This window comes from Lynx rufus, unplaced genomic scaffold, assembly GCF_022079265.1.
Source record: "Lynx rufus isolate CCGP_SWC_20201006 ecotype Redwood Valley unplaced genomic scaffold, mLynRuf1.p SCAF_8, whole genome shotgun sequence".
NCBI lineage: Eukaryota > Metazoa > Chordata > Mammalia > Carnivora > Felidae > Lynx > Lynx rufus.
This window is the reverse complement of record NW_025814896.1, coordinates 14,640,684-14,655,644: the sequence shown is the minus strand read 5'-3', so window position 1 is coordinate 14,655,644 and position 14,961 is coordinate 14,640,684. Positions and strand designations below refer to the sequence as shown.

The window sequence follows — 14,961 nt, the reverse complement described above, 5'->3', positions numbered from 1 at the left end:
GCTGATGATGTTAGCTAACAACTGCATGGTGCAGAGGTAGTATTCTGAGGGCTTTACCTGTATTAATTCATTTAATCCACAAAGCCACCCTGTGTGGCGTATTATTATCCCCATTTAAGAGACAATAGAGGCACCGTGAAATTAAGTACCATGCTCAATGTGACACGGCTAACCTTAATAATTAGATCCCAGGTAGTCTGGTGCTGTTTGAAGGCCATGTGAAAAGCAGGCAGTGCTGTACGTGGCCCACAGCAGGTGTCTGGAGAATTCTGGTTTTGCTGTACCTGTAGCCTAAGCACACTGAGGCTGAGAGACTTGTATAGCAAGAGCTCACTATTCCAACAGGTAACGGTTCTCCACTGTCTGGAGAAGGAGATCGACACCTCCTCGTGTGGCATTCGGTTCTTCATAATCTAGCCAGATCTTCCCGGCATACTTGGTATTTCTGTGAGGCAGGCCACGTTCTTTCATTTGTTTTCTTTAAAAAAAAAATTTTTTTTTAATGTTTTATTTATTTTTGAGACAGGGAGAGACAGAGCACGAGCAGGGGAGGGGCAGAGAGAGAGGGAGACACAGAATGCGAAGCAGGCTCCAGGCTCCGAGCTGTCGGCACGGAGCCCGACGCGGGGCTCGAACTCACGAACCGCGAGATCGTGACCCGAGCCGAAGTCGGATGCTCCACCGACTGAGCTGCCCAGGCGCCCCTCGTTTCTTCTGTACCCTTGCATGTCCTCCCCCTTCCATGGACGGTCAAAAGAGCTCCTATCCGAACATCAGAGCCCAGCTCACATGTCACTTCCTCTCTACCATTTCCCCACTTTTCCCTAGCAAAATGAAATTGGAGGGGGCCACTCTGTTCTCACAGCATTCTGTCCAGACCTCTACGAAGGCTCTCGTCCTGCTCCGTTACGGGTATTATTATTGTGGTTCTTGTACATACTATTACAATAGTTGTGTATTTACATGTCTCTCTTCCTCACTAGCTCCTCCCCCAGGGCAGGTACACCCCGTAGCTCATCAACCTGGCACGGCACCCGGCATACCGATACGGTTCAGAAAGGACCAGTGTCTGCACAGATCCGTCAGCTCTGACCTCCTCAGTTCCTACGAACCAGGCCTGCCTCTGAATGGAGAGGGACTGGCCAGAACTGTGCTGCTTGTCCGCGTCCTTCCACCTTCCAACTGCACAGTAGTTCCAGTGTTGAGAGTTTTGCCGTCATCTCTAACGTGAGAACGTGTCTCACCGGAAAACCAGATTTGGCGCCCCTGACGCTACCGACAAGAAAGGGGCGAATAACCCCCCTGGCCTCCCTCTCTGTTGGAGGCACCAGGAGACAGGAGTAGAAGCAGTAAATGGTCCGGAGCACGTTCCCGGACGAAGGGTCTCCTTGTGGGGAACTCTCTCAGTGCTGGCTTGCTTACTCTTCTCATTTTCATTTTAGAAAGGAAGTGGAAATTAGGTCGAAGCGATTCAGTAACATTGCAAAACTCTCGGGGTTATAAATAGCCTCTTGGTCGGCCGCTCAGCAGTGCTCCAGAGCTCAACACCAAACAGCCAGGATAAGGGAGCTGCAGTTCACATCCAGGCCCAGGGGGGGCAAAGGAGTGATAACACCTCTTCCGGATGAAACAACCCTGCCAGCCCTCACCTCCCATCCCCTTTGAAGTGTTACAGATGTAAAGCCGGCTTGGAAAAACTCAAAATGCCACAGAACGGGAGAGATGAGAGACGCACACACTGATCTGAGGAAGAGAAATCTGTTTAACACAGGAGAATGAAAGCACCGGGTTTCAAAGGCAAAGCTGGGGAAACGAGAAAAATCGTAGCTTCGGTGTCTCCAATGGAGCATTCCCTAAGCGGCTTCTGGAAGGTGTGTTTACAAAATCAACATTGTTACCAAGGGCCCCCGTGGAGCGTTGTCAATGATGGCCCAGGCAGTGACGAGAGGGGGGGGGCGCCCCCTGCCGCCCCCAGTTCTTTTAAGGATAAGGACTGACATGTGCTTTTTTGTTCTCTTCTTTTGCTTTTGATTCAGTGGGGGCGACATGGGTGAGTCTGGTTTATGTTTCCTGCAACAGAGTCGGCCACACCAGGAAGGGAACGGGAGGTCACACCCTCTTTCTAATCAAAACCACAATCTCACTAGAGGCTTCTCCTTCTGAAATCTTCTCATCTGAGAAGTGACTCAACTTCCCTTAGTTCGGGCCACTGAATGAGGATGAGCTCTGAGGTGCAGAAGGGGGGAATTGGGTTGGCAGAGATTCAAGTTCTGCCATGCACTGCTCACTGCTAGAAACACTGAGAAGGACCGTCATGCCAACAGCAGCTGACTTTTTGGTTTTTTTTTTTTAAGTTTATTTATTCGAAGTGGGGAAGGGCAGGCAGGGGAGGGGCAGAGAGAGAAGGAGAGAGAGAGAAGCCCAAGCAGGCTCAGCGCTGTCAGCACAGAGCCCGATGCGGGGCTCGATCTCACGAACCTGAGATCACGACCTGAGCCGAAATCAAGAGCTGGCCGGATGCTAAACCGACTGGGCCACCCAGGCGCCCCTGGCATTTCTTTTTGTAGAAATTTGCGGGACACCAGACTCACCCAAAAGCCACTAACCTGCAGCCAAAGTGCAGTGAGTAAGGGTATGGGAACTGGGTACCTGTCTGGGCTTCTTCTTCCTAACACCCACCCTAAGAATCACCTGGGTCTCCTCTTACCCCGCGGAGAATCACTGTGCAGCGCTCCTACGCTTACAGAGCGGAGTTTAAACTCCTTAGCAGAGCACTTGGCTCACTCTGGGTCCACGTGGCTCTTCAGGCCAGAACTGTCATCGCACTGTCATCATGCTAGTATATCACACCAGACCATCCTGCTCCCTCAAACATCATGCTCTTCTGAACCTGTGCTCTCACTTGAGCTATTATTCCCTCCACCTCGTCCAAGTGGCAAACTTCCGTTCATCCTTCAAGGCCCGCCTCACACAACGACTCATCTGCGTGGCTCTCCTAGTCTTCTCACCTCAGGCAGAATTCACCGCATCCTCACCGGCGCTCCCAGTCTCTTACACAACCCTCCACAATCCCAGTGACTTGCAATTCTCTACGTGCAGCCTCTTCCCTTGCTACTCAAGTGTGAGCTGCACTCCAGCAGCAGCAGCACAGTCGTCTGGGAGCCTGCGGTAACGGACAATCACCCACTCGGTCGGAATCTGCCTTCTAACAAGACCCCCAGGTGGTTCGCATGCACGTTCAAGTCTGAGAAGCAGACTCCAGGCCAGTGGTTCTCAACCCCGGCTGTGCACCATCAATGCCCAGCCCACGCCACCGACTCCCCCTCCCCACCCAAGTGTTCCCAAAGGCGGTCAGGGTTAGGAGCCACGGCCAACTAGACCGTTAGCCACCCGAGAGCAGGACTCATCCGGCCCGCGTCCACCGTCCACCCCCCCCCCCCCCCGCCTTCTCTTCCCCAAAGTTTTCAGCACAATGCCCAGCACACGGCTGGGCCTGCAGAATTCCACACTAAAAATACCCTCCGGGATGCCCCGACACCTAACTGCCTTTAAAAAGAGAATAAAAACACTAATGACAGAGGACTATTCATTGCCTAGAACTTTATAAATCCCTAACTATAGTCATCAACGGATTTAGAAGGGGGTCAGCGTTTGCAGACCACTTACCTTGGTTTTTGGAAACAAGACACTGAGATGGAAAATATGGACGAACTTTAAGAAACTGTTTCCCCTCAACAGACCACTGTGGTTGCAACAGGGCGGCAGAGCTTGTGCAGGGAGGGGGTGTGGTGAGCCGTGAAGAGTCCTGGGTTATGGCTGAAATCCCGGGCTATGGGCCCGACTCCTTCAATACCCACCATAACAACACAGCATTGTTCGTGTTGTAAAATCAGGCCAAGCCCTCTCATTTTATAAATAGGAGAACTGAGGTCCGGAGAAGCTGGCAAGGCCGCACCACCAGTTGGGGACAAAAGAAGGTCTTGGCCCCCCCATGTCTGGGTTAGGTTCCACCCCCTGCAGGGCAGGAGACCTGACTGCCCAGATTGGCGACGAGCACAGGCCTCTCTAGGCCTCTTGTCCTGATCTACGTGAGGGGGTCAGACTAGATGTTTTTGAGGCCTCTTTCCACCGTGACCTACTAGTGACGCGGTGTCATGTAGTGCTTAGGAGCTTATGTTCTGGAGTGGGACAGACTTGGGTTTGGATCCCCCTCCAACAGTTTCTGTATCTGTAAAATGGGGGTTAAAATCAACCCTACTCTACAAAGTGGGTGTGAATATTAAGTGGGATGATCTACGTGAATCATTTTAAGCATAATACCTGATAGGAGTAAGCAGAATCCCAACTGTGTGAACTTGAAGAAGTTACAAAAATGCGTTAACCGCGTTTCCCAACACGAAGCAGCCCGACCTGCCAGGCTGCAGGACATTGATGACAAAATGACAACACAGGTGAAGGCAATCGGGGAGGAGAGTCAATACAAAAGGCAAAGCACGGCTGCTGCAGGTGTTCCATACTACTTTCTTCTAGAAGAAGCACCTTGGAGAGTTTTTTAGTCGCTTCCAAAGCAGGGGCCAGTGCAAGGCCTGGCACATAACAGGTGCTCAACGAACCTTTCCTGGTGACTCACGTTAAACCAGGATGCCCAGTGGGGTGACAGGTTCAAACGCCTTAACCAGCCGGGCAGATGAGGAAATAAGCCACGCAGCGTCTACGCAGGCACTGTGGCAGACTGCAAAGCACCCACCCACCTAAAGGAACTCAAATTCAACACTTTTAAGCACGTGACGCAGCTTGGCCTTGGCAGCAACTTTTCGGGCCCTGCACAACCACTGATTCTCTCTCACTCTTCATTGCACCACAGGGTGTCGTGCATATCATCTAATCAATCACCCTGTGATCTGGCCTCGTCTTTCCACAGTAAGCATCCTGAAGACGAAGGCGGTGACTTCTACTGCCCTAGGACAGGGCTGGCCTCACAAGAAGGGAAACCTCACTCAGTGAGCAACTGTGGACCGGAACAGCCACGCTGTTAACCCGAGCGTGGTGCTCCCAGCACCTCTGAAATGCTGCAGGGTGCAAACATTTTCTACCCAGCTCCGGGGACCGGGCCGAGTTGGTGTCCACTGTGCTGAGGTACAGTGACTAGGTCCAAGAAGGACTTGTCTTGCACGCTTTTCCTCCAACTGCATCAAAGATGCTTGTCCCTGAGCCACCCAGACAGGGGGCACCGATGCACGCCGACACACTACTGTGCATGAAACCGGACAGAATAGGCAATATACCCACAGGTGCCACTGTTCTCAAGTTTCGTCCCCACCCCCCGCACCCCCAAATTTGCATGGCACCTCCTACAGGGAGCACAGGGTATAGAAAGACCAGACTCCAGACGGGGTACTGGTCCTAATCTTTCCTCCTCCGCTCACAAACTCTAGCATGATCACCAGTAGGCAACGTAACTTTTAGGAGCCGCACGATTTTTATTAGTAAAATGCAGACAATAATTACCTTAGAAGAAAGTAAATGGGATTAAATGCCACAGGCAGGCGAAGCTTCTAGAACTGCACAGCCCAATACGGCAGTTCCTACCACAGTACTGCTCAGGTACTGTGTACCCTGAGCCCTGGAAACGTGGTTTCCACAAACTGAAATGGACTGGCCACAGGCAGAAAACACACCCCAGGTTTCAAAGACTTAGCACACCCGCAAAAATGTGAACTATTTCATTAATAGTGTTTTTATATTGGTTATGTGTCAAAATAGTATTATTTTGGAATATGTTAAGTAAAACGTGTTCTAAAAATTAATTTCACCTGTTTCTTTTTACTCATTTTTTAACGTGGCTACTAAAAAAATTAAATTACATGCACTACATCGTATTTTTTTCTTCTTTTCTTAATGTTTCTTTCTTTTTGAGAGGGAGAGAGAGACGGAACGCCAGCGGGGGAGGGGCAGAGAGAGAGAGGGAGACCCAGAATCTGAAGCAGGCTCCAGGCTCTGAGCTGTCAGCACAAAGCCCGACGCGGGGCTCGAACTCACAAAAACTTACGAACCGCGAGATCATGAGCGGAGGTGAAGTCGGAAGCTTAACCGACTGAGCCACTCAGGAACCCTACCTAGTGCATTATATTTCTGTTGGACGTCGAACATGACTCTAGCACAGAGCTCGCCACACAGGAAGTATTCCAACGTTGGCTTCTTTCTCCCCCTGACAGGCCGGCAGGTACCGTGATTCACGCCCCCTCCCTCCTGTCAAAGCCAAGTCCTCCACTCCCTGATTTAATAAATATTTACGGTGCCTGGTCCTTGTGCAAGATGCGGGAGACACAAGGAGCAAAACCAGACACAGCCTTCTGGACCTTACTATCTGGATGGGAGGGACAGACATTAATACTTTCACAAATAAAAGGAAAACTGCAACTGTTCGAGTGTCATGAAGGAGAAGTGCACAGGGTGACAAAAGTGGGGAATTTGCCTGGAGGAGGAGTCAGAGCCCAGGGATGCGACCCGAGGAAGTGATACTTGAGTCCAGGTTTAGAGGACGGAGGAGAGTTTACTGGACTAAGCCAGGCCGAGAAGAGAAGCCCAGGCAGAAAGAAGACTAAGGACAAGGACCACCCCCCCCCACCCCGCCCCTCCAGGGCTTGGTATGTAGAAGGAATAGGAAAAGGGCCGTGTGAAGAGTACTGAGCGGGAGGGAGAGGTCGGAAGGGCCAGATCTCCGGGGCTTGGACGAGGATCTGGGGCCGATCCTGCAAGAGGTGGGCAACTGGCCAGTTTTCCGCAGCAGTGTCCTGATCTGATGTGCACCTTCAAACATCCCACTGGCCACGGTGCAAGGCCCACAGCAGAGCAGCCGGAGCGCGTGGGGGCACCTCAGGTAGGACAATGCCACAGTTCAGGTAGGAGGCGACAGACGCCTGAACAGAGGGGGAGCGGCGGAGAGAAGTAGGTGGACTGGTGGCTGCAGAGCCGGCCGGCTCGACGGGGCGGGGGGGCGGGGGGGGGGACGAGCAGCGTGTGCTTCGGAGGCGGCGATGTCAAGAGAGACTCCAGGACTGCAGACGAGGGCCACCCAGCCCCACACACTCCCCGGGCTCCCAGCGAGCGTTCTCCCATCCCGTCCCTCCCCCATCTGCTCGCCGCGCCCGCAGGCTCCATCCTCCCACCCTCCTCCTCCCCACGCTCCTCAAGGCCCGGCCCTCCTTCTTCCCCACCCGACGCCCCTGCCGGTCGCAAATCTGCGGCCCGGCGGCCCCCGCAGGGCCGCGACCCCCTGCGGAACCTGCGCGCTGCAGCCCGGGCCCGCCCTCCAGCCCCTCTGCCCCTCAGTCCCCGAGGCAGATGCAGGCCGCAGCCTCCGGCCCCCTTCCCGGCCCAGCCTCTCCGCCCCGCGTCCCTCGGGCCAGGCCCCTCTCCGCGGCCCGCCGCGCCCCGGCGCCCCGCGCGCCCCGCACTCACCAGGGCGCCGACCTAGGCCCAGCTCCCGCGCCGGGGTCTCGCCTCCGCCGCTCCACCAGCCTCCGCCCGCTCGGCCTTCCCGGGATCCCGCCCCCGAAAGCCAGCCCGGGCTCCTATTGCTCCGCTCCGCCGTCACGCTGAAGTCTCTTTCTGTAATTGGGTTGTTTGCCCGTCACTCAAGAGGGGGCGGGCCCAGCTGCCGGGGGAAGTCCCCGCCCCACTAGCAGAGGGCCCTTAAAGAAACAGGCTTCCTTTCTCCCCACCCTCATCGCCCACCCCGCTGGCTGTGGGGTCAGGAGGAACGCGATTCCTCAGCAGATCCAAGAGGTGGCATTTTCTCCCCCAAACTTTTCTTTTGGCACAGCCTGAGAGTGAAGGAAAAGGTTTTGGTTCCTTGTGATAACTCGGAGATTGTGAGGGCTGAGCTGTCCTCTGGTGGCACTCAGCCCCATGCCCAGCGGGCATGTAATGCACACTCAACGGTGGAGATAACTGAGTGGGAGGTGACAGTCGTGTCAGAGGCTGTGAGAAGCCGTGGCTGCTCACCACCGAGATGGAGCTAATTATACCGGTACCCGGGGCTGACCGTGGGCGCTGAGCAGAGGCAGAGGGGTACAGCTCTGCTGTAGGATCAGTGGGGACCCGTGGGAGGTGGCATTTGTCACCGTACCTGCGGATCAGAGCAAGGCCGGGCACCCAGCCAAGACCTCGCTGGGCTATCTCCCTTTATACAACCCTGATGTAAGGTATTATGCCGCTCCCTTCCTTTCAGATGCGAAAACTGAGGTTGCCAGAGGGCCAGAGATCATACAGCTAGTGACCGGACAAGCAAGACGCCAGACTGTGCTGGTTTGATTCTAAAGCTTATGGTTTAACCATCTTGTCTCACAGATCCTTGCAACAATGCTGAGAAGCAGGTGTTTTGATGTCCGTTTCACAGATGCGCAGCAGAGACTAAATAATGAAATCGATACTACTCAGAAAGCATGAAATTAGTGACTACCGTTTATATGGCACCTGACAATCTGCAAAGCAGTTTTACATAAGTTGTTTCCTTTGATTGCAGAAACAGCTTGGAACTGAAGGTAACTTTGTTGGTTTTATTTTACTGGTGAATAAACTGGTGCTCAGGGAAGTGGAAACTTAGTGTGAGCTGACATCAATACAGTCCCCGCAGAGATCCTCTTGGAACTTTCCACAAAGGTCCAGATAGTAAATACTGGGCCATACGGTCTCTGACAACTAGTCAACTTTTCTAGGTGGTGACCTGTGGCCACAGTTTGCTCACCCCTGGTCTGTGTCACTTTGCTGGGTATCAGAGTCTTTTATGGACCATTGCTTTGTGGGATCCCTCACCACAACTTTGTTATTATTCATACTGTTACTATTTATTGTTACTGTTATTATTTATTGTTACCGTTGCTGATGACGTCATCTCCATCATTTTACAGAGGCGGATATAAGGTTGGCATGGTTAAGGATTTGCCCAAGGTCAACACAGGAACCGGAAGCCGGATCCAGCTTTCCTCACTCCGACTCCCATCCTCTGTCTACCACGCTGCACTGTCAGATTCCATTACTTGACCTTGTGATGATGACAAGTCCGTGGTGAGAGTCCACGAGGGTTCAAGGTGGGTAGCAGACCTCCTTCCTTCCCCATTGCAAGGCGGCAAGCCGTGTTTACCTTTACTTCCCTGGGCTCTGGGGAAAGGTAACGCCTGTAGTTCTCCTCCTGAGGAACATTCTCCTACTCCTCCCTGCCTTCCCCATTTATTCCAGCCCCTGAATACCTCTCCCTCCCCCAGCCCCCAGGGGGCTTACACTCAGCACCCTTGATTATTAAAGAGACATGGTCTCCATGTGGGCAGTGACTGTCGTGGCTGACCAGCTATCTGCCAAACCCTTCTCCCTGCCTTCTGCAGTCATGTGGCTGCCCAGCTAAACTTCACTGCTCAGCCCCACTCGCAGTTAAGGACGGCTGGGTTGCTAAGTTCTTGTCTAAGGAATTGGCGGGTGAAACTTCAGGCAAGGCCTTTACTCAGTAGGCCTGCCTCCTCCCTGCACTTTGTCCTTCTCGCCAGCTGGACCCAGCCTTGACCTTGTCATGATGATGATGTGCTGGGGGATGACAGCACCACAACACCGAAGGTGCCAGTGTCCCCAAAGGAGCACTTGGAGCAGAAAGCTACCTGCTGATGGGGAATACTTCCTCGTCACTTCATACTCTGATGTGCAAGCGAATTAATCTTTGCTCTCCACAGGCCATTAACTTTTGGGGAGTGGGGGGAAAGGGGCATCTAGTAGAGCGAGCCCTGCACTTACACGGGCTGGGGTGACACCTCCTTAATCTTGTGCCCTGGTGCCTCACCTGCCTTGCCCTAGTTCTGGCCCTGTTCGGGCCACATGTATCCGAGGAATGTGTCACTCGTTTTAGCTTTATACTACTTCGTCCTTTTCTCCTGATATGCCAGTGCAGTTTCTTTGATTGCAAGTTTCGGGAACCAATCTGGCTAACTTCGGCAGAAAAGGAGTTTATGGGCAGGCTGGTGGCTAACTCACAGGAGTGACAGGAAGCCGAGAGCCAGGTGGGGAAAAGACAGAGACTGGAGATGCTGTGGGTGTTGAGGTAGTCAAAATGCATTAGCCCCGCCCTTCCCCGCCCCCTCTGCCCCTCCCCTTTCTAGAACAGATCTTTGTCTGATCAGAGTCAGTCTCTGAGGGGCACCTGGATGGCTCAGTCAGTTAAGTGTCCGACTTCGGCTCAGATCAAGATCCGGGGTCGTGGGTTCGAGCCCCGCGTTGAGATCTGTGCTGTCAGCACAGAGCCCGGAGCCTGCTTTGGATTCTGTTTCTCCCTCTCTCTCTGCCCCTCCTCCTCCCTCCCTCTCTCTCTCTCTCAAAAATAAATAAACATTAAAAAAAAAAAAAAAGAATCAAAGTCCCTGGTGCCAGAGTTCAGTTGGCTGAGCTCAGTAACGTGTCCTCTCCCCTTAGCTAAGGAGGGCAGGCACCCTGACTGATGGCCCCACCGAGGGAAGAATTCCCCATTCCTCCACCTCTACCCCAGCTGCTACCCCTGGGCAGCTGAGGCCAGCTGCCTGTCCAGCTGCCTGTTTACAGGATGGGATCAAGTAGGAGAAGAACCTGAAGCTGAATGTCATGATTACATAAACCCAACACAGTATCTGGCCCATGGTAGAGCATAGTCGTTAAGAGGCCTGTGCCTTGTAACCAGACAGAGCTCTCTGTTACTTACCAGCTGGGTGTTCTTGTGTAAATGACTCGATCTCTGTGGGCTCGGTCTCCTCATTTGTACAGTGGGGATAAGAACAGCAGTGTCCTTGGGGCGCCTGGGTGGCTCAGTCGGTTAAGCAGCCGACTTTGGCTCAGGTCATGATCTCACGGTCCGTGAGTTCGAGCCCCGCGTCAGGCTCTATGCTGACAGCTCAGAGCCTGGAGCCTGTTTCAGATTCTGTGTCTCCCTCTCTCTGACCCTCCCCTGTTCATGCTCTGTCTCTCCCTGTCTCAAAAATAAATAAAACGTTAAAAAAAAAATTAAAAAAAAAAAAAGAACAGCACTGTCCTTCATGGGCTGTCCTGAGAATTAAATGAGATGCAGTAAATGAACAAAACTTGGCACAGTGCCCGACATAATAAGTGCTCAGTAAATTGTAGGTAGTTTTTTTTTTTTTTTGATTTTTAAGTCCCTTTCTCTCTCTCTCTCAAAATAATTAAATAGAGCATGAACATGAGCAGGGGAAGAGCAGAGAGAGAGGGAGAGAGAGGATCCCAAGCAGAGCCCTGATGCAGGGCTCGACCCCACAAACTGCAAGATCATGACCTGAGCTGAAATCAAGAGTCGTACCCTTAACCAACTGAGCCCCCCCAGGGGCCCCAAATTGTAGGTAGTTTTAAAAACTGTAGTAGGCCTTCGATATGTATTTATTGTGTGAGTGAATTATCTATAATGTTTTCAGTTCTTCTGAAACCACGTCTGAAACTGGAGGGTATCGAAACACCCCAGCTCTCTAATCCACACACCGTCCACATTCGGGGAGTCTGGCATCCCCTCGGCGGCCTCACTTCCCAGCTTAGGGCTCTGGTCTCCATACAGTGAGTCCCTGTGTTCACCCTCCTCTCCCGTGCTCCCTTCTCTCTCCATTGACTCATCTGGAAAATCCCAACTCTGCTGAAACTCAGCTCACCACCTGTCCCTCACCTGTGCCCCCCAGCAACTGACGGGGCCAGAGAGAAGTACAGACCCTCTGTGGCCCAGGTGGGTCCTCCCCACTGTGGGGTAACCCCACAGCCCTGTACTTCCATGGCCTGTCCGGTCCCCCTCCCCCAGAGGCTCTCTCGTGTCTTCCTTCTCTCTTCTGCCTTCAGCTCCTCACTCGTAGCTGATGACACACTTGCGTCTCTAACAAAACAAAAAAAGAAGGAAAGAACCAATAAGGAGAAAACTCACATTTTCTCGCTGCCAAATCCACCGGCCTATCTGCCTCAGCACCGGAGAGCCCCGCCTTCTGTCCTGTTACCATAAAGTCACCTTCTCTGACCCCCATAAGGGCTACCCTGCAGGTGCCCCCAGATGGCGTCTCTTCTCACTCACAGATTTTGCGTCTGCAGGTATCCCGCCGTCTCCCCTGCACCATCGGTGCCCTGTCGTGCCCCCCAGCATCCGCCTAGGCTGTAAGGTGGCCCATCTTTAGACTGGCGGGGGCTTCCCCGTGGTCTACAAAACCCCAGATGATCTGGCACTGAACTACTTTGACTTTGCTCTATGGCCAGTCTCCCCGTCTTACAGCCTGGTCGCCCATTCCTTAAACACACAGTTTCTTCTCGCCTCTGTGCCTTTGCACGCGCTGTTCCCTCTCCCGGAGTGCTCTTCCCCCTGATCGTCACGTGCTTACTTCACTTTATCCAGGTCTGCTCTAAAACCTCCTCAGCCAGATCTTCCCTGACCACCCCATCTTCTTGAATGTACCCCCCACCAACCCCGCTCCGTTCCCTTAACCTGCTCTAATTTCCTTCCAGGTACTCAACGTCACTACTTTTGTGTTGTCTGACCTCTGCCTTAGCCGTAAGTTGCCTGAGCAGGAATGGTGACTGCCTTGTTCCTAGCTGTATCCCCAGCACCTGGAACTTATCTGGCACACAATCCGTGGCCCATATTTTCTTTATTGCAGCGCTGAATAAACAAAGAAAAACAAACCATGGGTAAATGGAGGGTCTCTACGAATGTGACTCCTGTTATATACAGTCCCTGCAACCATACTGGAAGGTTTTCTGACATGGTGGCTCATAAATGTCAAAACCTATGTTTATCTGCTTAAAGAAAGAGAGCCAGTATTTACTGTGGGTCTGTGTCTTATGTGGGGGACTGTTACATATATATGATCTCATTCAAAGCTATCAGCTTTCTGTGGAGTGTCCGAGTGCCCATTGTACAGATGAGGAAGACTGAGATTTAGCGGTGCAAAGAACCTTGTTAAGGCCACACAGCTCGTTTGGTACCTAAGTCAGTCCGACTTCAAAGCCCATGTCCTTCCCTTTATACGACCCCCTGAGAACAATATAGTATGTGGGCATTTCATTCTGTAATTTGTTCTGCGTCTCAAGTAATTATGAAGCCTGGATACCTATGAGATAAGATCTCTATATGATTTATCTCACTTGCTCCTCTCATTCCTATGAGATACATATATTGCTACCTCTATTCTACAGAGGGGGAAACTGAGGCCCAGAGAGGTGGGGATATTTGCCGGGGGTTGTTTGATGAAGTGGTGAAGCCAGTATTCACATCCGTTCTAATTTCAAGGCCTGAGTCTTTTCTGCAACATTGTGCTATCTCCCTTAAGACAACTCGCTGCCTCAGATAGGAAGAGAAGAAAAATGACTAAAGCAGACGAATAAAGTATCATTACGAAAATTCATGGTGACTTGGATTTTTAAGTGGGAAGCAAAGGGCAGGAGGCAGACAGCCAGTCTAGCCTTGGCTCTTGCAGGTTGGGGGTTCACATAACTCACGATAACTTAATTTGCAAAGATCATTCTTCCAGGAACTGGGTCTTATCGTGTATCTTTGTGAGTGGAAATGAAGAGACCGGAGGGTGTCTTGGAGACTGGGGCGAGCGGTCAGGTGTCAGCCCCAGCAGGAGAGGGCTCCAGCCGCTTGTGTGAGGCCAGCGCCCCCTGCTGGCATAGGAAGTCATCTTCAACATCTAAAGCTGTGTGTGTGTGTGTGTGTGTGTGTGTGTGTGTGTGTGTGTGTGGTGGGGTAGGAGGTCATTGGGAAGCATATTCAATGAGATTTGAGAAATGTCTAGCACACCCAGTATATAAAACTAATAGCTACCACTTACCAATATAACAGAGTCGTGGGCAGGCACTGTTTTATAGATTTTACATTAATTTTATTTACTCCTGGGACTTTACATACTACATCTAATTGAACCATCACCCCAATCCTCTGAAGTAGAAATTATTGTTTTCACTCCCATTTTTCACCACAGAAGCCTGAAGCACAGAGAGGGTAAGTCATTTATAATGTGGCTATATTAAGTGGAGGATCTGGGACTTGAACAAGTAGACTCTAAGCTTCGTGCCCACGCTCTGGAAACCACTAACTGGCCATTCCTTATGTCTGGGGCACCCCCTGGCAAGCCCCTTGTAAAGAGCCTTACTCAGGAATTTCCATGTCTGGATTCCCTGTACTTATACTATTAAATCTGATTTTCTCCTATTAATCTGTCTCGTATTAATTTGATTCTAAGTCCAGCCAGAAGGGCTTTGAAGGGCAGAGGAAATTCTTCCTCCCGAACAGTTGGTGTAGTCAGCAGGATACTTTAACTCCGCGGGCACTGATGGGGGAGCATACGGCAAGCTGAGACCCTGCAACCCCCCTCCTCCCCTCGGGCGGGATTCCTGTGACATTCCCCAGGCACTCCTGGCTCCCCGAAAGCTAAGAAAAGGAGAAAGCAAATGGTTAACCGACGGAGAGATCACAGTCATGCAGGACAAGAGTCTCCATCGGTTCACAAACGTCTTCGTGAATCACAAGAAAAAGGCAATCTTGTCACTAGCCTAACCTCCCGAAACCCAGAGACTCTGTTTCCTGGAGCCCTAACATCACCTTCCCCTCCATACTGGGGTGGGGAACAAAGGCAAGAAGAAAATGTAAATAAACTCAAATTTCTTTATAACCTGCAGCCCACTGACAAACACTTGAGGCAAATACAGAGTCTAACACTTCTCCAGGACCCCTGCTGTCTTAATGTTAATGCCTTGCTAGAGGGAAAAACAACCTCCCCTTGGCGGTAGCTAGGCCTCCCGGGTCCTTTGAGTCCTCTTTAACATATGAAAGTCCTTTTGGAAACCTTCCTCTTGCCTTTACTCCATAGTATAAAACCAGTCACTCCTCACCACCCCAGTGCAGCTCTTCCTGCCCACGGGTCCTGTCCCCGTGCTTTAATAAAGTCACCTTTTTGCATCCAAGAT

The 14,961-nt window shown here is 51.9% G+C and overlaps 1 protein-coding gene and 1 long non-coding RNA gene across 2 annotated transcripts in view; one reads left to right on the top strand and one right to left on the bottom strand.

The window, feature by feature from the left end:
* The window catches only part of ELMO2 (engulfment and cell motility 2), a 39,220-nt gene extending 31,679 nt beyond the window's left edge, over positions 1-7,541 (bottom strand). The window contains exon 1 of the mRNA XM_047067699.1: positions 7,462-7,541. The gene's annotated coding sequence lies outside the window, so the exon portion shown is untranslated. The remainder of the gene's footprint in view (positions 1-7,461) is intronic.
* Positions 7,542-8,474: 933 nt separating this feature from the next.
* LOC124502998 (uncharacterized) lies at positions 8,475-13,397 on the top strand. The gene is made up of 3 exons (XR_006960094.1): positions 8,475-8,546; positions 8,913-9,092; positions 12,499-13,397. It is a non-coding gene; the product is annotated as an uncharacterized LOC124502998 (long non-coding RNA).
* The last annotated feature ends 1,564 nt before the right edge of the window (positions 13,398-14,961 follow it).